At 38.7% G+C, this 22928-nt stretch overlaps 1 protein-coding gene and 1 long non-coding RNA gene across 2 annotated transcripts in view; one reads left to right on the top strand and one right to left on the bottom strand.

Annotated features, from left to right (window-relative positions):
- The window catches only part of LOC139135935 (ER degradation-enhancing alpha-mannosidase-like protein 1), a 492448-nt gene that overhangs the window by 218039 nt on the left and 251481 nt on the right, over nucleotides 1-22928 (bottom strand). The gene's annotated exons all lie outside the window — the stretch shown is intronic.
- Nucleotides 13405-22143, top strand: LOC139135933 (uncharacterized). Its single transcript, XR_011553061.1, has 3 exons — nucleotides 13405-13869; nucleotides 16693-16860; nucleotides 20584-22143. It is a non-coding gene; the product is annotated as an uncharacterized lncRNA (long non-coding RNA).

The raw sequence follows: 22928 nt of genomic DNA, 5'->3' as shown, positions 1-22928 counted from the left end.
CTCCATTTATTTACATAATGGACATCAGTCCACAGCGATGTCTTTCGAGGATACATTTTGGACTGGATTCGTAATCCTTCCCCCCCCCCAAAAAAAAAAGTATAAAAGGGAACAGGAACGGAAGAGTTTCTTTAGACATTATTCGAAAACAGATGTAAATTGGAGTTCGGAAACATCGCCGATAATTTCCGTATCCTAAAAACCATTGAGCATGCAGGCTTCAGAAGTACGCTGGAGTATTGCAATGTAAATACTTTTCCGAGTTTTCAATTTTTCTGATTTCATTTTTCACTTCTACGAAAAGAAAAACGATTCTAGGCTCGTTTGACCATGACTTCTCTGCATCAGTCTACTCCGACTCTTTCTCTATTGTTAGATGTGCCGACTTGTGAGATAAAGTAGAAAACATAGGCCGTGACGTCCATCGAATCATTGACATTATACATTTTTTCTCGTTTTGTTATATTTATTGTGGATGATATTTTCCCTCTATTAATCATTAACATTATACATTTTTTCTCGTTTTCTTATATTTATTGTGGATGATATTTTCCCTCTATTAAAGTTTCAGTCTGATCTTGTTGGCTCTGGCCTGTTGATCTCAGCTACAGACAATGGAACTCGAATTGTGGTAATGGAAGGAGAAAATTTAATTATCCTACGGCGACACACCTTATCACTTTATAGATCCTAATCATGTTATATAAAGGAAGAAACACTGACTTGGGGGTGATTTAGTCTTTATCACTTTTGTTCAGAATGTCAATGGGGTTTCGATTGCGTGTACAGAACTGGTCGTGGACTATTTCTTCAGTGAACTCGTCCTTTCAGATTCAGGGCGGCTTTGGTAAGTCTTACAGGATGTTGCATAAAAGATATTCGGCTATTGCCTCTGCGCCATTCCCGATTACCCGGAAGATAACGCAGAAACTGACATCCATATCGTGGACGCGAACTGAAAGCTTTTAGGTCGATCATGGTGTCATTGTAAGCACAGGCTTCAAACCATATTAGGAACTCTACACATTCCATTAAAGAATGGTGGCGACACTCTGTGCAAATTTTGAAGGCGAATACAATTTGTTAGTGGTGAAAAATTACTCGATATTGAACACAGTTTCATCCCTTAAGCCCTGTTACTCTGAGGTGAAAATGAAATTGTGAAAACTTTGCCAGCAGCTGCTTATTTATCAACAGTATTTCTTGACACGCGCAATCTGCCTAACGGAGTATATCGACCACACCGACAACACCGTATTCTTTCTATTGACAGTAACACCATAGCAATTGCATTCGGGGAAAATATTCCACGTGGGGAGTATACATTGCATTAACAATGCAACTGCCTTGTTCGCTTTGGGTGCAATCTTACGCGAGATATTGATTTTCACTTTCATTGATTGCCCTTAGAGTTCTATAGTCACTTTTGGAAATCTCTAACATTCAAGTCACTAATTTAAGGCATCGTGAGTATACATGCTCTGAATCTGAACCTTTGAGATTTTTTTAAATCCGCGTTAAAACTTTCGAACATAAACATTTCCTACGTTTTTTAGTGTCTCCGTTACAGGATCTTGACCTATAGAGATGTAATCATGTGAGACAAGCATCTGATTTATTTCATAGTTTGTGATAATCTCAGTGATTCACAGACATGCTCAGAAAGAAACGTTTCGACAAATAACAGTCTGAGAGAAGAACATGAAAATTCTGCAATATTTCTGATAAGCTTCTGAACTAATGAGCTCCCCCAGTACAGCACATGTAACTTTGAAGCCTATTACATTGAGTTTCATATCGAGGATGACCAACCGATGATGTCGTAGACATGCAATTCCATTGATCCAAGTCTAACAAGACATTTAAGATCTGCGTCGCCTCTGTTCTTTGATCGACCCCTTAATGAGACAGGTGTCAGGTTCTGTTTTATTTCTTGGCTAACACGGTTCTAACACGACGTCGTAACACTAATGGTAACTAGTGAAAAATGATACGCTTCTCCCACAAACTGCTGAGATTTGTCGCCTTGCCTTTGTCTAGGAGTAACACGACCCGTAAATGCAGCAATAAGACGACCCCCTTGACCTAGAGGCAATATAACAGTATCTACTAACACGAAACAGTTGCCTTACTTTGAGAACGGGCCTACCTTTACACACAGTTCAGCGAGTTAGACAGACGTCCTGTAGGAATCGTGCGAATTACAAGGCTTAACTGCAAAGCCATTTTCTATATGTAACACGGTGATTTATGGGTTAATGCTCTATACGGCGGTGAGCTCAATCGAAGCAAGTCATAAGTTACGGTGCAGACGCTATTGCAATGGGTGCACGGATCAAATAACCACAATGCATTGCACATTCAAGGAAAGGGTCATGGTATTTGATTGGAAATATAAACTTTGCAACATTCTATAAAGTCCTCGGGCAAAAACAGACTGGATATCTCAATTTAGTTTTTGTATGTGCTGAAAAATAATTTCAAAAAGGTAAAACATTACAACCACACTTACTTATTTCCATGAAGGTGATTGAAAAAAATGTAAGTAAGACCTCAGGGTCATCCCATACTGAAATACATGTTACATTGTCTGCACACTTACATATTGAAGTTTCACGACATATGGTGGCGCTGTTTTGGTGTAAGCGTGCTATGACCCTGTTTGTTTCTTCTTGGTTGCCTTAAATATCTTATTTGAATCCACTTCCTGAAAAAAATATTTTCTTCCTCCTAGCTATGCCGTGAGCTGATTGGCTCATTAGTTTGGCGGCTGTTTAAAACGTTTGAGATGTTAGTTTGGCGGCTGTTAAAAACGTTTGAGATTTTTTTTTTTGGTAAATTAATGTTTTCACAGCATAAAGCAAATGGGTCTAGGTAGTTTCAGAGTAATTGAAATGAAACGGCTTCCATCGTAGTTTGACAGCAAATATATATATATATATATATATATATATATATATATATATATATATATATATATATATATATATATATATATATATATATATAAAATATATACTGAGAATTTAGAAACTTGTCACTCTACAAGTTCTACAAGTTCCTAAATTCTCAGTATATTACAATTTTCAGAAACAAAATAATATTTCTACATCAACAATTATAATAATACTTTCAAATGAATGAAAACTGCTAATGTGCAACCCGAATTAGAACAGTTTCAAGGAAGAGATGTTGGAGCCTGGGTGGTTTACTCAAGGTCAACGTGAAGAATCTTGTATAATAATATTGCAACAACACTGTTTTAAAAATTTGCTGACCTTAGATACAGTATTCGAAAACAGCGAACGCGATTGGAACTAATTTGGGATAATTGGATTGTATAGTAATGTATGTTTAATTTGCAAATGTAAGCTCATCTGATTTTCTTTTTAAGTGATACGCTTATTTTTATGATTATTTGTAATATTTCAACATTCAGCTATAGGGCACCTAACACTTTTGAGAAATTTGAAAAATATGAAGATCAAATTATCCCAAATTAGTACCAATCGTATTAGCGTTAAAATCCACTTATCGTCAGATGATTAGCTATAGTTTCAAAGTCTATCTTGACTGATTAACCACAGCAAATTAAACTCAAACGAAATAAGGAAGCAGTTTGAAGTAAATGAAGTACAATATTTCATCTTAAATAGAGTACGATCATGTTGGATCGTTGGTGCCAGCATTGCTGTGACCGTTGCAGCTGCCATGCCATCGCTCACTATTTACGTTCTTTTAATTTACAAACATTTGCACTTCAAAAGCGACGGCAGCGCAGTCAAGAGTGGCACAATGATATTTGAAAGGTAATTAGCGAATGTCAGTACACCTAACGATACCGATAAAATGTTATTTTTACCTAAAATAGCCAATCTTTGAACCGAATAATAATTTGAGCAAACACGAACTATACCTTTAATATCGCCACGAAGTCACTTTGACGCCAAGATAGCACAAATTAACTTTGGATTGCCATTGGAGTGGCTGTATGATTGAATACATCTTTTCATTAGTCTGGGTCAGTTGCAGGTGAAGACTGACTGTAATCAGCAATGTTGCGGCTCGATTAAAGCGTCACTACTCAGTCTCGGGGTACAGACAAATTTAATTTGATTAGACTATCAAGCTGCTTGCTTTTGAAAGCTGGCCCCTCTTTGTAAAGCAAGCTGTTTATGTAAATCTGAAGGTATGTTACTACTCGAATTTATCGAATGTCATAAATACGTAAAGGACGATCGTTATCAGATGTCGTGTTCCATCTTTGTCTTGGATACTCCAAGAGAATTATGCTTGAAGTAATATGTTACATGTTCACTGTGTTCAACAGCTTTTACAAATATATCCGTTTTAATTTGTTAACGTCAACTTGACTAATTGTCATGGTCGGAGTAATTGTGACAACTTTTAACAAATTAAAATTAAAAAACATGGCCGGGTGTTTGTTTCCTCGAATTAAACATTACCCGTATCAAATCAATGTTACAGAAGTTACAGAAAAGGTGACGTTTCATCAAGGGCGATCTAATTCTGTGAATTCGTACTCTGTTCGATGACATCACATATTCTGAATTACAGAAAAAATTATATCACTCGACGTTGAGGGCGATATAATAACTTGGCGACGAAATTTCCCATTTTCATAAGTTCCTCAGATGACCTTATATCCTGTTGGTCTTTCGTCGGCGTGAATCCACTAGAATGGTTAAAAATCCGAAGGCCACCGACTTTCACTGAATTCTGTTGTGAAATACCAAAGTCGAAAGAGCTACCACAGCAAACTTTTAAAGTTGGACACCAAACACCGCCACCAATGCCAGGATGCAAGATACTGACTGTATGACGTTAGGGTCGTGACAGTGGTAATTTTGGAGCACCCATAGTTTTCGATCTTTGGGTCACGAATTATTGATTGATTGATTTAATCCATCATCCAGCCGGCGAGAAGCCCATTGACAGGATAGGTATCTATGATTGAGCTATGAGGAATAATATGTACAGTGCCTTGTTCAAGGGCACTGACAACGCCATCCTCTGATAGGGAGTCCGCTTCATGGGTTGGCGGAATCCCATACACGACTGAATCTTTCGGTATACTCTTGCAACACCAGGGTCTAGCACTCACCATCCTTTGATACCGAGTCCAGCTCCCTAACCACGCTGGGCGGTGATGCATCACCTATGCATCAGGTTGAGTACGAACATTGTTGTTTCACCTTTATAAATCATACATTTTCTTAAAATAATATGACTGCATAAGGTGGAAAGTGTTTTCTCTACATCTTTAATTATACAGCTTACCACTTTCATCCAATATAATTGAGTCTGTACGATGCAAAACAAAGAGAAAGTATATGTACAGATTTATTGTCATCTTTCATCGTTATGCAATTATCCCACAATTTTAACCGTGTTAATTGCATATGTTGTCGGTAGAAGTGAGTGGAAATGAAATGTTACAAAAACTTGTGTTTTCGTCTTTCTTTATGAGATATATCGTATGGAAATACATCTTCTTACTCTTCGATTTTGTGCAACTCATATTGTTCGCTGTATCACGAATTGCATGATCCTTCAAAGAAGAATGGAGTTAATAAAATTAAGACATGAGCGATGATTCCTCCAGTAGTAAATATCTAAAACATTCTCCACATTTAGAAAAACATGAGTGGGTTGCTTACCAAAAATGAAGATATCAAATGATGAGTTTATCAAAAACTCTGGACAAATTGCCGAGTTAGCATTTTTTCACTTTTTCTTTTACACTCATAATCCTCCAATGATTTTATATTGAGTCTGGTACTATAACAAAATTTTAAAAAAATGTAAAGGCTTGTCTTGCTGAGTCTGATCATAAATTTCAAAATGACAATATTACAATTGCATTTTCTTACATTTCTACATCCCAGTCTATGTGATTAGCTGGCATACTACACGACGATCTGCACCTATTTTCCACGCCTTTTAAATGCCATATTGGCGCGCAACTAGCATAATCTTCAACAATTTGATGAAAGTAGCTGGGTTAGGAAGAAGAAGAACTGTTGGTAACAGTACCTGCTACTGGTTATTGAAGAGTACATCTGATACAACTACGCTACGGTTTCTACACAAAATAGAATTCATTCATATATCTGTGTATACTACCGATACTAGATAAATCATCCATCTCATGATAAAACAATTATGCTGGCACTCGCCTCGAAATTGAGAAACTTAAACTTTTGCCCAAACTTTCTTTAAGTTAGCTTTAAACCAATCTCTTTCGGAACCAAAAATGAAAACAATATTACCCAATATTTGCCGACACTTGGAATTCAAAATGGCCCCATTGGGAGAATTGCATTTTCGATTTTCGCAAAAAAATAAGCCGGACGGCAGTGTTGGAAACTGGCCAAAATATTTGCCCGACATCAGGACTGGTAACTTTCAAAACTTGCCTGTCCTGCCAGAAAGTTGCCCGTCCTGAATTTTTGACAAATGCATTCATTCAAAAAACACAAAACCATTATGTACTTCAAACTGTAAACAACTTTATTTTCAACATGAGTATTAACTATGATCTTACAAACAAACTGTTCTGAATTCCACTGTTTGATTAGAATTCTAATCCGGACTTGAATACAAAATTTCTACAATAACAATGCTGATAACACTCTGATTAATTAATTAGTTAATTCAAACACACTTTGCCCATATCGCTCAAAGAGTTAAAAGGTTTCACGATAGCGGTTTTCACAACGGGGAAACATTTTTTTTAATTTGTCTCCATTTTATGCCACTTTATCGTATAAAACCAAGATGCAACCTGTCATCGAATTGGTACTACAATCAACCAAACTGAAAAGATTGCTGGGCAATACAGAAAACATCATCTGGCAAAGAAAATAAAAAACTGAGAGAGCTGCCATTGGTGGCATGAATTAAAAATACCGTCAATGACGCTGTACCTTCTCTAATGTGTGGCCAGGTCAGGTAATTGGTTGTTGGCATGGAGTTGTTGGTAAATAGTTGATGATGTAGGGGCATGAGTTGGGATATGGACCCAAAGAACCCAAAAGATGATTAAATATATCAATAAAAAAATTCAAAGCTACAGTAAAACTGCCTAAAGATAGTTCAATGTGGAAAAAAGTTAAATAATTCAGAAATAAGAATTAACAGTCCAAAATAGTAATGACGCACTTCCCTACTGACCTGAGTGCATGTGAAATACACAACCTGGCATCTATAAATTACATGTACCAGTATACCAAGTGATCATTTTAAGTCACTTTTAACTGTTTTAAATGGATTTTCCAAAGAGTCCTGTGGAAATGATGAAAAAACGCTTATCTGGTATTGTGTTTGTAAAACCTCATGGCTGATAATTGTCATAGTATTGAAAAAAAATTGAAAGTGAAGAAATTACTGTTTTTGATAGGCATATTTACCTTGAAATACATGACCGTGTAAAGAATATATGCTAAAAGTGTTTAAGAGTAAATTTCTTTTCAAAAAATAATTTAATCTGTGACCAAAGGATTTTATTCTTTGAGTTTACAAATTCAAACATTGCAATTTGTTCAATCATCTTGTGCAGTGCAAAATTTATAAAATGACTGAAAAATAAAAAAAAATTGGCAGAATTACAGTCTTTGTGATGTAAAATTATGGGTTGACATCACGATAATTGTTAATCTGTTCGAAGTACTACTATACTATAATTTAAATTAAAAAAGAAAAGTTCATGCAGAAATGGTAACATATATTGTCAGCAATGTAGTGTTAATTTTGACTTTACATCAAAATATGCCTTTGCTGGATACCAATATATAGGGCGAAATATTAAAATCAGCCATGTTCAGCAAAATCCACACAACAGCATTGATCCTTTTCTAATTTGATTTGATTTGCTTATGTTATCCTTGTATGACAGTCAGTACAATATGGAACTTGAACACAACACAGTGAATAAGTATGCTGTAAATGAAATGGTGTGGCTGCATCCACATGCAGCAATAGGAGTGTCTTTGTCTCTCACCCCTCATTTCCAACCTCTCCCATCCCTGAAAAAATAGTTTGGTCTTATATTTATAATGTTAATAATTTCTGTATTTGTTAAAATGTGCGCATCTCAAAAACTTTTGATCATAAACATTTTCATTTTTTATAGCTGACCAGTCAGTTAACCTGTTTATTTTGAATATTTGCGCATTTTTCCTCAGTTTTTGACATTTTCAGAATACCTTCTTATTCAATTTGTCATTTTCTAAAAGTTAAAATGCTCCTTTGTGTGGTCAAGCTTTCCACAAGCATCAAATGTGGTACTTCATATAGGAAGGTCTGCCTCTAGAGGGCGGGCATCATGAACAGTGTTTGTTAGTTACTATATTTCCTCCACATAAATTTCTGATTGTACTGTAAACATTGAACATGGCCGACGTCCGATTTTCCTGTCTAAAACTTTCACTCATTTTCGTTCATATGACTCTGAAACTCCAGGAAACGATTGGCAAGAAAGAGTTATCTCGAAATATTGAGATACTCGCCGATATTTTGCAAAATTAAATGAGAAAAAATGCAAGGAAAATGGGTAACATCTGCAGATTATGCAACAGGCCCATATCACGTGAAGCCATGAGGGGATATCCATGAACTCCGTACCAAACGCTAGCGCACACAGAGTGAGCAAACACAAAGTGAGTACCCCTAACGTCAGCTCAGTAGTCTGTAATAGATAGTAGTCAACTAAGAAACCTTGGAGAAAGGCTTAACACTGGCTATGCCGCTAAGTCCCATTTGATTTTTGTCACAGCTCAAAATCGTCTCCTACACCTCAACCTGAACCATGAACACCCCCACCAGTTTATGATATGACCCATCACAATGGCATGACGTCAACGGATCTTGACAGACGGAAGTATTGACAGACGGAAGTAGTTGACACCAGCATACTGGTTTTCAACTCTAATACCTTCTCTGTCTATAAATAGACACGAGAAGGTAATAAACCAATACTCTCCTCAGACCAAACCGATTTCAAAGGCCGTTTACAGCAAATATTGTTAACGAAACCATGAAACCTGGGAATGGCTAAACACAGAGAAACAAGATTTATTTCTCGAAGCAGCCCTTCACAACATGCTTTTCAAACACCGGAAAGCAGGCACCAATATCGACCCGAAATCTATTACAAAGTGCACGAAAAATTGACACAAAACTAAAAGTTCGGATAATCGAGTTAAATGCCTAAAACAAACTAATCATTGACAGATTAGTACAACATTTACTGTTAACATAACGAGCACTAGCAACGCTCAAAATATGCCCTAAAACAAATCCTTATAAGCGTCCAGAAACTCCGGTCGATGCTGGGTCATGTTAAATATAATATGACACCACACACCGGATCGCTCACTATAGAGTCAGTCAACAGTGGCTAACTCTCTCAATAACGAATCTGGTTTCTCCTCCTGGAGGACGAAGATGACTTCATCACACAACCAAACGGATGGGATACAAAACAAGAGAGCGACTGATGAAGGAACCCCATTTTTGGTTCCGAAACACCGTTAAGGCGAATCACTCAATCAACAAACCGGTTTACCGGGGACCCAAATCACATGACTAGGGTCAAGCCACTATCGATTCACCGGTGTCTCGCCATGTATTCCACACAAAATAAATGCAATGATCCTTTTATTCACCATATCGTAATACTAAACAATCTTGGTAGAGCCGATGTGTGGAGTTGCCCTCATTTTCCTTTATATCCTTTATATCTTTATATCTTTCCTTTATATCTTTATATTTATAGCACTGGCTGATATCGCGCAAATCTCGCTTTAGTGTGAGATTTACTAGTATGAGCGACTTCCTGTTTACCCGTGTTTACATGTCTCGCTTGCATTGCATTCCGGCGTCACACAGTTGCACAGTTTCAGTAGCATAAGCGCGTCGAAGTCCGACATATTGGTATACTACATTTCGTTTAAAACAACATCTAGAAGCAGCTGATCATGATCGATGAGATTACTGGGTATGCCGTATGGGCTACTATCGAGAGCCCGACACACGGACGTGGAAGTACAATTTTCCTCCCGTCCGACTGAAAAGTTACCCGTCTCGGACGGGAGGACGGGCGTAGTTTCCAACGCTGCGGACGGTGAAATCTTTTATGATTTCCACAAGATTCAAACCGCTTCAACGGTGGTATTCCAAAAGAGGATTGTAAAAGTTTGAGAACTTGCATGTCTCCACTTTAATGGAAATTACGAGATACGTGTACGTCCAACTTCGTTGGGGCTCGACGTGAACTTAACTTCATTTATAGCTCGAACAATATACGAATTGAAGATAATCGGAAATGTCCTGGCAAGTACTACACTAAGACCCCAGATTACGGGGCTACTAAAGCTAATATACAATCTTAAAATCAAAAACAAGCGATAGAAATCCAAAGGATTTAGAATGGCAAAGCTCGAATGCCGAGTTCCCGATTGCTCTATCAATGGAGGGCACTGCAGCACTGAGTAAGCTGTTAGTAAGACCAAGAAGAGTACCATTATATTGCTCCTCAGAATCGCCGCTTCTACTTAAACCCTTTGAAATTTTGTAGAGCGACAATGTTAGTCCCAACTTGAGAACGTGAAAAAAGACAATACTGTAATAGTTTTACTCTAAGGGCATTTTGTTGTGCATATTTTAACTGTTTTTTTTTTGTTTTCTTCTAGGAGCACGTGGGAATGCGCAGAAGTACTAGTTGTACTGTCAACACTTCCTGTTTATGTAATGCCTTCGTTATTGTGGACAGTTCTTACAATCTAGATTCAAAGTCTTTTAGCTGGTTCATACAACAAATAAAAAATCGCTGTAGCTCTGCCAAAAAACCGTCACATGTTGTAATTAGTTGGAGGGTAGTGGTGTTAAGTACACGATAAAAGCATCGAAATGCTGTCAAAGGGAACAAATACGAAGATGCTTATGGCTTTGTGGCAAAACACAATATCCATGAAACCTAACAAAACAAGCACCCTGACAATACTTGCAAGCCTGCCATCTTCAAATACAGGGGTAATAGACTCTGTAAGTAAACTTACCCATGCTATTACGATGTGTTTGTTCTAAATCTTGTGAAGTAAAATCATTCCAAAGTAGCAAACTCTTAGTGAGTTCATGCATGCCATGGATCATGCAATGTGGCCCAGGGCGACCGCCAGTACAGCGTCTGCTTCATGGCAGATTTTTTACCCATTTAATCACATCAGGTTTGTTAGAAGTTTAAGTTATCCTGAATAGCAAACAATAAACCCCGGCTCTGTATGTTAATGAAGACGTCGACAACTCCCGTAAATAGTTTTACGCTGTCATGCATGTTTAAATCAGCTGTGCTCGGTCACAGGCCGGAGCAGGCGCATGCGGGTGTCCGTGTCCGTACACAGTCCCTCTGTGGTGCGGACCACAGACAAGGACCAGTGTCCGTACTAATGAATGAGTGTGGACGTAACGATATAATAGGCCGGGTAGTGGTATTTTATGGCATTTTAATTCACTCTATTGTTTCTTAGCAAGACTAAACTAATGGGCACTAACATTTGGGCTTTCACTTAGTACTTCAATGAGCTTACGCTATTAAATTCAAATAAACTGTTATATAATTATGGCGGTGAAACACTGCCTTCGTCAGCTCTGAAACTGTCTAGGTGATTAAAAAATTCATTAAAATGCTAATGAAAAGCTAATGCTCAGAACATGGAGCTCAGAGCACAGAGCAATTTTGCCTTGAGAAGATTATTTCAATCATAAAATAATACATTATATCGAGCTGTTAGAGCTCGGAATCTGGGAGCAAATCACGGTCGTTCGTGATATGACCGTGAGCAAATTAGAGATGAAATCTACAATGATCACGTGTGTTGTCAAGCCAGTAACCCTAATCAGTGAAACACATACAATGCGACTGTGCATGCGCAGAACATATTCTCTTTCACATACCCCAGAAAAAGAATAGGGTCTACGCTTGCGATCAGTAAATGCACTTGAGATCTCCGCGAATGAGTAGGCATTTCAATTTAAAAACTCATATTTGATGTCCTCTGCCTGGTCATGAACATTGCATATTAAAACACTACCAGTTTTCTGACCCTGCAACTCAATAACGTACCTGGACTCTGACCCCTACCTGGCTGAAAATCACCTTTGACACACTTAGTGTCGTTATCTACTATCATCATCAATCGAAATGTCGAGACTGTAACATTGACAGTAGCGAGGGTCCCTCTTCTGTCAATGATTGTAGACACGTAGAAGTATCGTTATTACTAATAAACATAATATGCCAAATCATGAAGTAGTTCTCGCTTGTATGTGCGTTGTTACTGACCCCTGGCTGTAGGCGGGATAGTGACAGCAATCAACAAATTAAGAACCCACCCAATCAACAATTGAAGAACTAAAGAACTCTGCCACGTGACTGTATAATTCTAATGGCCTAACAAACACAACTCATCGGGTGCAATATAGATTTTCATTAAATTCTAGTCAAGACTGTAATTAACTTGTCAACAATTACATTTACTATTACTAAAAACAGCAATCGCTTCTACTGTCCATGATTTTTACAGAGAGAGAGAGAGAGAGAGAGAGAGAGAGAGAGAGAGAGAGAGAGAGAGAGAGAGAGAGAGAGAGAGAGAGAGACTACAATGTCAGATTGAAGAAAAGACATTTCGACTGCGTTTTGGCACAGAGCAAATAAAACATCAAATCAATTCCGGCGATCGTTATCATTCAAAAGATAGGTTTTCTTTTCTTCAAAATTCGAACAAAATGTTGCATGCATCAACAGTTACAGTTGAAAGAGCTTTAAAGTTATCATGAAAGTTTGAATTATAGACGATTACGGAACAGTGCCAGTGGGGAAACACGAGCAGCGACTTATTTTGAGTACATGTGTACGTGTTGGAATTTATTCCAACGCAGTTGACTCTAGAATGAACTTTTCTACGATGGTTCTATATCTGATAATAAGCAACGTCTCTAAGGGTTATAGCCTATTGGTTGGCCTAATACCATCGTTACTATTGATTCGTTTTCAAACAGCCAATCAGATGCGAAATAGCATTTGTTTCAAACTCCATAACTTGCAGTAAATACTGACAATCTACCTGTCACATCTTATCACCACTCAGAGAGATGAGATATGGTATTATGCGACACTTCCATGGCAATTCCGAAAGGCAACCCACCACTACGCTGTCTCAATGCAGTACTCAAATTGACAATGGGAATCATTTCTGTGGCAATGAGAGAAAGAGCATGGATGCAAGAAAACTGACAATATACATTTTAATGAACTTTCATGACAATTACATGCAAATAGTCCGAAACCGTGGATTATGTAACATACTGTTGCTGACATACAATTCGCAACATATGCCAACAATCACTTGCGCGAATCATGCCACCTCATATCACCAAGTAGCTTATTTAAACAGCGCAGCGTGTACACAGAAGCCATAGTTTCACCTACATCAAGAAGTCAAACTCGTAAAACTGGCGTGTCCACAGTGTTCTGTCGACGGAAATACACAATTAGCTTCTTCTGAAGAAACGTGAAAAATAATTGGAGAAGGGAGTGGTCATGGGACCGGAAGTGGGTATTTCCAATGAGTTGAAATGGTCAGTCAACGTACAGTGACGTATAGCCCGACGTGGATAGACGCTACTCGTATGGTTACGCATGGGCTGTGCTCTTGGCAATGAGTGCAACCTCGCTGAATATTAATATTCCAATTGTTGTCCGTGTATCCGTCGACAAAGAGCTGTTGACAGCGTTACAGTCATTTCCGCGTTCATAGTCTGAACCTGGCCTGGTTCGATTTCATACGGGTAAGTTGGCAAATCTTTCACGCAGGCCTATATCCACATGTGAACAGGCTCTGGCGTTAGTTTTCATAACAAGTGTAAGATCCAAGTTATAAAGGGTCACCTCTAAATATTCACACCATTCTGACAACAATCAAAGCTGTCTTTATGATGACGTTGGTGGAAAGTTAGCTAGTGTAGACAGTCAATATGTGGACAGTTTTATATTCCACTTGCATTGGTGATCTCAGTACTATTTATGCAACATTTCCTGCTACTCAACGCGGTTCGTTCGTCCATGGTCCGTGCAGGAACAGTCATAACGATTTAACATCTGCACGGACCGTTTCGACCATTTTTCAAATTGAACACTTTTTGTACGGTGAGCTAAGCCCCTAATTATGGCGACATGTCGGAGATTTCACAAAGCTAATACTATGACCTGTCAGATCTGTCACCATTCAGGCACGGTTGTCAAACGTATAGGGCCTACAATCAAAGGAGGCGATTTAACCGCAGTTCAACGACCGTCGCGTGTAACTGAATAGTTTTCGGCCCAAGTTGTAGTACTATCTATTAGGACCGCAAGCAAGGAGAACCTCGTCTGTGTTAGGACTAACAAAAACACTTATACTTTTCATTTTAACCATAAACACAACATCTGTTAAGGGGGAGAGTGCATGCAGTGACCATAAAAATAGCAATTAGCATTGTGTATGGTCGCATGGTCTGCAGTAAGCATCTTTGTTTGTTCATGATATGAAACCATCGCCGAGGGTCACAGCGATCAAATGAAATAGGGTACGAGGTCATAGAAAAGGAGAACCCGTCCAATTACTCCAAATAGCTTGCAATCCGAACTTCCCCATACAACGTCATAGCAGTTTACCTATGGCTATGCTTCTATGAGTCTACCACCATCTCATCATCTTACCACTTGTAATATCAGTAAATATCATTTTGCAAGAAAGAATCGATACTAACAGTGCTTACGTCCTGTAGAATTTTGTTTCCGACTCAGACTTTGCTGGGGTCTGAGTTTACGACGATTTAACGTTGCCACAGCCTACGACTTAAATTTTCTGAATTAAATTGTGACTCCGTGTATACGATGATGGGGATTACATCATGAAAAAACCACACTGTCCTTCAGGTTGGCGTGAAAGGTCAAAGGGTGCAATTGGATTCAAATGACAGGACAAAAAGTAAAAAGGTACCATCATATTTGTATATGATAAAGGTATAGTCATTCGGATAGCTAACTCAACAACGAAGTAAAAATACGTCCGTGCACGGTTGTGATAACTGTCAACCGTTATCTAAGTTTTACATTCGTTTCAAGTTTTACTTTCAGTACGGGCAACCTGTTAGCTGATTATATCCATTTCTGGCATATATCAGGTTTACATGCAAGTTCTATGACACAGCGATTTTTTAAAGGAATGTCATCGACGTCAATCACTTTTCAGCGTGTTCCAAGATGTCAAACAATATAACCAACTTGTAAAAGTATTCAACATTGACACGACTATCCTACCCCCAGTAGTAGAGTAACCATGAACCATAGACCCTCGAGAGTCTGTACGTTAACCTACCACTGTGGTGTAGATTTATGCCATGATTTAGACTTGGTTCAAGTCTGTGATTTGTGAATGTTTGAGTGGAGTGAACGCAATTATTTGTATTTTGCTTTCATGTGAAACGCGCGCGTGAGTGGACGCTATGAGTGAGGTGAACGCTATACAGGGGAGTTTCACGCAGAAACTAATTCAATACGCTGCGCAGACTCAAAGGTAATGCATTCATTGGCTAGGAAAACCTCGCATGGGCTTCCAAATTCCGGATAAGTTTGTACGAAATAGGAGAGACACAAGAGAAACTATTATAAATGATTTTATTTTTTTAAAATTCACCGACTTTAACCAAGTCTAGCCATGATTTAGCACCGGCCAAAACTAGCGCCTTGTTCCAACAACTTGTGTCACAAGCTTTACTCTCTTGGAGTAAACAGGCGATGTAATTACTGTTGACATGCAGTACAAAATTCCCGTAATTCATCAAAGGAGGCCAGAGGCGTCCATGCAACAAGAGTAGACTTTCTTCACATGTAAAATATTTACCGGCGATCGCACTGTCCATTATATAACGGGCTATTATTGTGGTAAAACAATAGTATGAGTCTACCTTTTCCAAATGACAATAGAACATTTCAAGCTATTAGTTAAATAACAGGGTCATTTAGAAAGAGGCGGGCCTATGATTAAGACTGCACGACTAAGAGTTATGCCGTCATAAAGTACAGCCTCGTCAACAACCGATGACGTTGACCGGCACATAATCTAACAATTGTACAGCAATTTGTCATTGTGCCATTAACATTCAGTGCATAAAATGTCCTTTGACCACATTATTGATCCGAAATTAGTTAACTTTCCTATCAAATCGTTATTGGGTATTTAGTAGTGTTTATTCTTAATAATTACATTGCCTGTACCGTCATTTACCGGTAAACTGAACAGTCCACTTGTGTGAGGTGTGCCCCGTCAATGTGAAATATCGATTAAAATGACGCCATAGCTACTGTGAAGCATATCTATAATTTACTATGTCGAATGATGTTGCGTAAAATACATGTACCCGCAGGTATGCATAGTTTGTGAAAAATAGGATTTAATTTAGAAGGTCTCGGCTCCACCAAAAGAGGAAATCATTCACCTGTTGGCCGAGAAGCCGATAATTCACATTAGTTTTCAAATTCCCCGTTATTGTGCTATTTCACACATGTCGCAGTTAGTTTCTCGACAGCCCCTCCACACGCTTAAACACTGTACGACTTATCTCTCACAGTGAAAGAGTCTTTTTCGCACGTTTAGAAGTCCCTACGACAGCAAGAACCGAGAAGAATGGTATGCCAACAGGATTCATACTACAGTGCCTGGATACCATTTGTCAGACGATAATGCTTACAGGAAAACCACAACAACAGAAGTGTCCTCCTACTGTCGGCAAGATAAGGTACTTCGTAATAATCAGACAACTGTTAATGAAATCAACACAGACGAACGTTTATTGGCAATTTCCGAGTCTTTGTCTAAAATTGTTTCGGGCAGGTATACTGTATGCAAATCAATGCCATATCGAACGTGTGTAATTACCACCACAGACACTCCGTCTGTTTTCTGTGGTTTTACGGAGTTCACTGTTGCTATGGAATTGGCCATTTACAGTTGACCACCATAGGCATAGAACATTGGTTAAGAATTGTTACATGTTGGTTGTCGCACAAAAAGAATTGCTACGTCGATCCATGTCTTAGTATGGTCAGTCACAATGAAACAAGAATACTTAGGACAATGACAGGATTATCACAGTCCAACTTGTTTAGCTCTAAGACTTGAAGCCTCTTTTACAATCGATACCAGCGTTTGTTTTCCAAATGTGTCGAGTGGGATACTAATATATCCTCGTTAAATTATTATTACGGAATAAGTCAATTCAGTTTATCAGAACACACTCTACGAATAAGGTATCACCAACGGAGCGAGAATTCTGTGTCGCATCAATATATCAAGAGTTGTGCAGTCCGTCTGGGATCAGATAAGTACTGTGACAGTTGTCTGGGACCTGTTCATGCTTCAGATCAGAGTCCCTCCAAACTGTGGTTTCAAGCCTTTCGGCGGAAATTGTAAGCGGTAAATTAGTTTTTTATTACAAAAACGACTTTGACTTGAGCAATATTTGAGCAATTAACAGACGAACTACATGCACCGTTCGGGGATGAATACATGAATGGGATTATCAACAAGTCGACCAATACGTGAAAAAGATTCGATCGACACTAACGACTTTTCAATCTTGTCGTGTAAGGTTTTTAATTTTCTTCGTCACAGTAATGAGAAAATACCAGGTATTTCGATAATAATCGGCTACCTTATGCCCCAGTAATAGGGCGTCTTTGCAACCTTTGACACCTTTTAAAGGGCTTTTAGTTGTTTACAGGAAGCGTTGTGTATCAGTCTGGGGACTTCTGCACCACGACAGTCGTTATTGTCTATTTCCGTCATACTATGAGTCGTTTTGCTCATTATTGAAATCATAGACAGTAAAAGGGGAAGTCTCTACTGGCTATGTTTAAATTGACCTCGACAAACAACAGACTAAACACCATTACACAACACATTATCGGTTACAGTCAAGCTATAAAATTATTTTTTTCTGTGCGAGAGCGCCAACTTTCGACAGGATGATTGCATGTATTCGTAGCATAATTGGAGCAACCATACTGAGCTCCCAGGTGGAAAATTCGATCTTAATTTGCGCATTTCTTGCTTGAGCGTTGCGATCGCAGGGACAAAATTACTTTTGAAGTATCAATTATGTCACAAGGCTCAGGTATTTGGACAGTTATAGTTGTCTGAGGCTGCTTAAACCATAGTAAAAGACACAACTAAAAACCTAACCACGCGCCATCCACTGACGGATACTATCGACTGAGTAAACCAAGTAAGGTAGACAGTAGTTTCTCTGCTGTCTATTGTACATGGTATGTCAGTGTTTTCTGCAGCTTGGGAAAAAACCCAGAGGAGTAACTAATTTACATAGCAATTCATAATTTCCGTTTATTATTTGTTTGGAAAATATGATTCTTTTTTATACCTATTAACATATGAATAGATTGCTCTGAAAACACAGGGGTTATCAACCCCCGAAAAGTTCCCCTGTGGAGAGCCGGGATGTCTTTACGAAAACAGCAGTTTTGCCACACGTCTTTCAACTAGCCTTCACTTAGTTTATATCTTCAGTGTCGTCATTTCCACCTTGACCAGACCCTTACCTTCAGTCTGAACTTGAGCTCACCAATAAACACAAAACAATTCAAACGACAAACGATTTCACGCGCACAAAAATTCTAGTCGTACGGAAGAGCACACGCGCAAAAGACAGGCTGAGTAGCCAGTTGTGATCTCAAAATTGAAATAATAATTATGTGCTCCCGGGCATCTACGACGTAGTCAAATATAAAACAAAGAAAAGAAAATATCTTCGTATGATCATGGGACACATTTGTCAATATGGGTCATAAGGTCAAATATGAATAGATGTTGACTTACCTTGAATGTGAAATAAGTAAACACGATAGGTGTTCGCCATCAGCGTATTTCAGGCATAGTCAGATCCAGTGGCCAAGCGGCAGAGAAAGAAGAGAAAGGAGAAAAGATGAAAATGCATTACAAATCTTAATTTGTAGACGAAGAGATAATTTTTATGAAACTAGTCACGAATTATCCAACCAGAATATCTGAACAACGCCGAGGGAAGTAAAAGACTTCCGGTCGATCTGACGAGATATATACAGTAAATGTGCACCGAAATTTATTAGTAAATAGTCAACGATTCACGTGGTGCTATCTCTTTATTGAACAAACAACGACATTGTACTTGACCACGTCATCAATTTTGACGTTTGTGAATTTACTCACAACGTGAAATTACGCTATGAATGACATTGCCGACAATAAAATTGAATCGAATTGTTATCAAACCTAGTTTACAGAACAGGTGAATATTATATGGCAAAATGGAAAATAAATTGTTATGCTAATAGGACTCATGTTATTCAATTTAGAGCCGGTCTCTCGAAATACACCGCCAAAATTATGATAACAACTATTACATGACGTAATATTATATTGGCTTCATTCGCAAAGAGTGTGACACAGAACGGACTCATTCATAGTTGGCAATTACTCTTGTTGGGCGATGATTAGTCATTTGAAATAATTTGCCTTAATGTAGGTAGCCATGAAAAATGCGGTAATTGAATCATTTTAGGCGCATTTGAAGAAAACGGGATCATACTTTCATTACGAAAACAGTGAGGAGGGAGTTTCGAGGGCCTCTCCACATCTTTTTTAGAACACCTTGGTTAGCCAGGATATTTTTGAAATGTCCAGTGTGGCTAGATGTTCTTTAGTCTTGGCTGAGGTTACAAAAAATATCGACTGATTATGGATCTACTCAGTAGACTAGTTCTATTTATTCAACAATTTGTCTTTTCGAGCATCGAGCGACCGGCGCTAGTTTTAGTTCTTTACGTGCCACCTCTTTAATCGTTCAGATGCAGAACAATTAACGCAGTGACTTTTAATGCCATTGTCGTGACACTGACAGGATGGGCCTTCGAATACAAGCGCGTTTGTGTTAGGTCCAATTCATTCACAAACTTTCTCAAACGAGCAATGTCGAATCCTCCGTCAAGGTTCAAGAGGTCATGATCTGCATGACCCATTGATTGACCTCAAAACTTTTGGTGTGATTGTTTTTCAAGTTGTTGTTCTTGAATCATTATGGCTAGGATGAAGGCGATACTGCAGATTTACACTGATGAATGTGGGTTATCAGCTATCCGTATAATTTTTACCCTACCTTGAAGGACTCCGCTGTGTATCATACGTGTCCAAATTAAGTAGGTGGTCTCACTCATGCGACATCTGTTGCGTCGTAATCTTTGGTTTATTCAAATACAGTTTACCCTGAGTTTGCTTACAACTGCTATATTGATGACCCTTGACACTGATTTCAATGAAAATCATACAGTGAAATCATTAGGGAGCTGGACTACTGTATTTCAAATCATCAGAAATACCTTAATCCAGTTTTAATTACTCTCTCTCTCTCTCTCTCTCTCTCTCTCTCTCTCTCTCTCTCTCTCTCTCTCTCTCTCTCATTTTAATACAGGAACAAAGAACACTGGCGGAAACTGGTCGACACAGTAGAAGATAGTACCGCACTCAAGACAGACGTTCAACGGTCGTTGGAACAAAACATATCAGGAGTCGCGAGGCTAGTACACCGATGGAAGGTGTGATTTTTGAATGAATCAGAAGTACTCTTGACCAGAGGAAACGGTAGTCAGTTATAATAGCTGAAAATACCCTTTCTAACCACCTTAATATGAACTTAGTGGTAACAGGCCATTATGGATACGTTGTACGTGACTGTGACACAATTCAACAAAATGCAGACAACTTATTCGATGTCTATGATACAGGGTTCGACTTCAAATGTCAGTCAATTCACAGCAAACGAGACAGATTTCGCATGTTGGACGATTGCCGAAAGCATTCAAACTCCTCCGAGTGAAAACATCCTGCCTATATCCCTTCTTGTCATCGGTCTAATTTTTAATGTGGCATTCCTCTATGTGAGGTTACAGATACCTTATATGGCGACTGTTACAAACTGCTACCTTACCAATCTTTGCATAGCTGACATTTTGTTCATATTGAGCAAATTGGTAGCTCACATGGTGCAATTCAACGAAGGGCGCCACCAAGAAATGCTGAGTTGCATTATCCTGCATATTACGCACCTGGTGCTTTACACATCTATGTTTACTCTATCTGTGCTGTGCACGGAACGGCATCGAGCTATCTGTAAACCATTTACCGCTCAGAGGTCAAATCAACAAAGAAGAGTTGCAGTGCTTTGTCTTTTGACTTGGTTTCTGGGGGCGCTGTTCATGAACACAACGGGAATATATTGCTCCACCAGCAATATGTTCGAAGAACGCCGAACTGCCGCCATAGTAATGTTAATTGCTCAGATTTTTCCATTCATAGTCTGCATGAGTCTAATGGTGGTGATGTATTCTCGCATCTACTTAAGCTTGAAGCGTCAATGTAAGATGGCCGCATCACTTGATGTTTTGGAGCAATCTCACGCTGAAATGACACAAGTCACCAAACTTCTCGTGGTGACAGCCTCGGTGTTTTTCATCCTTGTAACTCCATGGCACCTGTACAAAATCTACGAAGGTCTGCTACTATTGAATGTAATCACTGCTTGCTCACGGACTGTCTCCATGCTTCTCGTAAAGCTGTTTCGAACACTGATTTACATGAACGCAGCCATCAATCCGATACTCTACAATATAACGAGCGCCACCTATCGACAAGCGTTCAAAGATGCATTCCTACATAAATGTTTGAAACCCAGCAGGCGCTTATCGAGTGCCTCTATAAACACGAACGGTACGTCCCGAAGCCTGGTTGTTCTAAACCAAAGCTCCAATGGTGTACATTCTTCTAAACACACAGTCAAATTGGCGAATACCGTTGAAACTACCCTCTAAAGACCACAGGACTCGCTAAAATATCGAATTACACCGACTCAGGCTTCAGACCATGGTGAACTGTTATTATGTGTAATATGTATAAATTGAGCTAAATAATTTTCAAAACCTGTTTTACATGTATATGGTATACAAAATAAAATTTATGTTTTACGAAATCAAAATCCAATGGTGAAGGCAAGTTTATCGTCTATTATATCATTTTTCTCATGAATTGTTATTTTTTATTTGCTATATTCTTAGCGGTATACTCTTAGTAGGCGGTAAACAGAACGCGTGCAACCATGTCGATCATAAGTGCGCATCGTAAGTGCGCATCGATATCATTGCCTGTCGATGACTAATGGTCACCAGCGAGGTTTACATCGCAGTCCCTCCGTTGGTGAAGGGACTTTGTTTACACAGATAAAGTACGTTTAGGTTGTCAAACCTACACGTATCGAACCTATGGGTGTTTTTTAATGTCTTTGCTAGCCGATGATTACATGTGCAAGGAAGCGCGGACACATTCTGTCTGTATACGGTTAGAAACACTGTGAAAATGAGATTGGAATCATCACACTCGATGTATAGACAGCCAAAAGACAACAATACGTGCGTGAGATAAGGTAATGTCACTGAAACATTGGCGGCGGTGCGAATAATATAAATGTATCAAAATTAACATGGCAGAGAAAGCAGTATGCGTCACACAACAAAACCAAAATGTTCAACTTACGAATATGTGCTATATTCAAGCTCACAAGACCGACCTCATAAAGTGCAAAATATCCCATATACTGGTTTTCCAAATGAACAAAATTTCAATATCCTATCTCGTGAAACACGCGCATGCGTTTCGCCTATGTAACGTTGACCAACTCATTTTACGCAATAATTTCTGCGAACAGAAATACACTTCCAAAGCAAGAGAAAAACCCACGACTGCATTTCTAACTTTCGAGTTGCC

The sequence above is a fragment of the Ptychodera flava genome, chromosome 6, assembly GCF_041260155.1.
Source record: "Ptychodera flava strain L36383 chromosome 6, AS_Pfla_20210202, whole genome shotgun sequence".
Taxonomy (NCBI): domain Eukaryota; kingdom Metazoa; phylum Hemichordata; class Enteropneusta; family Ptychoderidae; genus Ptychodera; species Ptychodera flava.
Note: the sequence above shows the minus strand (reverse complement) of the source record. Positions and strands in the feature narration are given on the sequence as shown.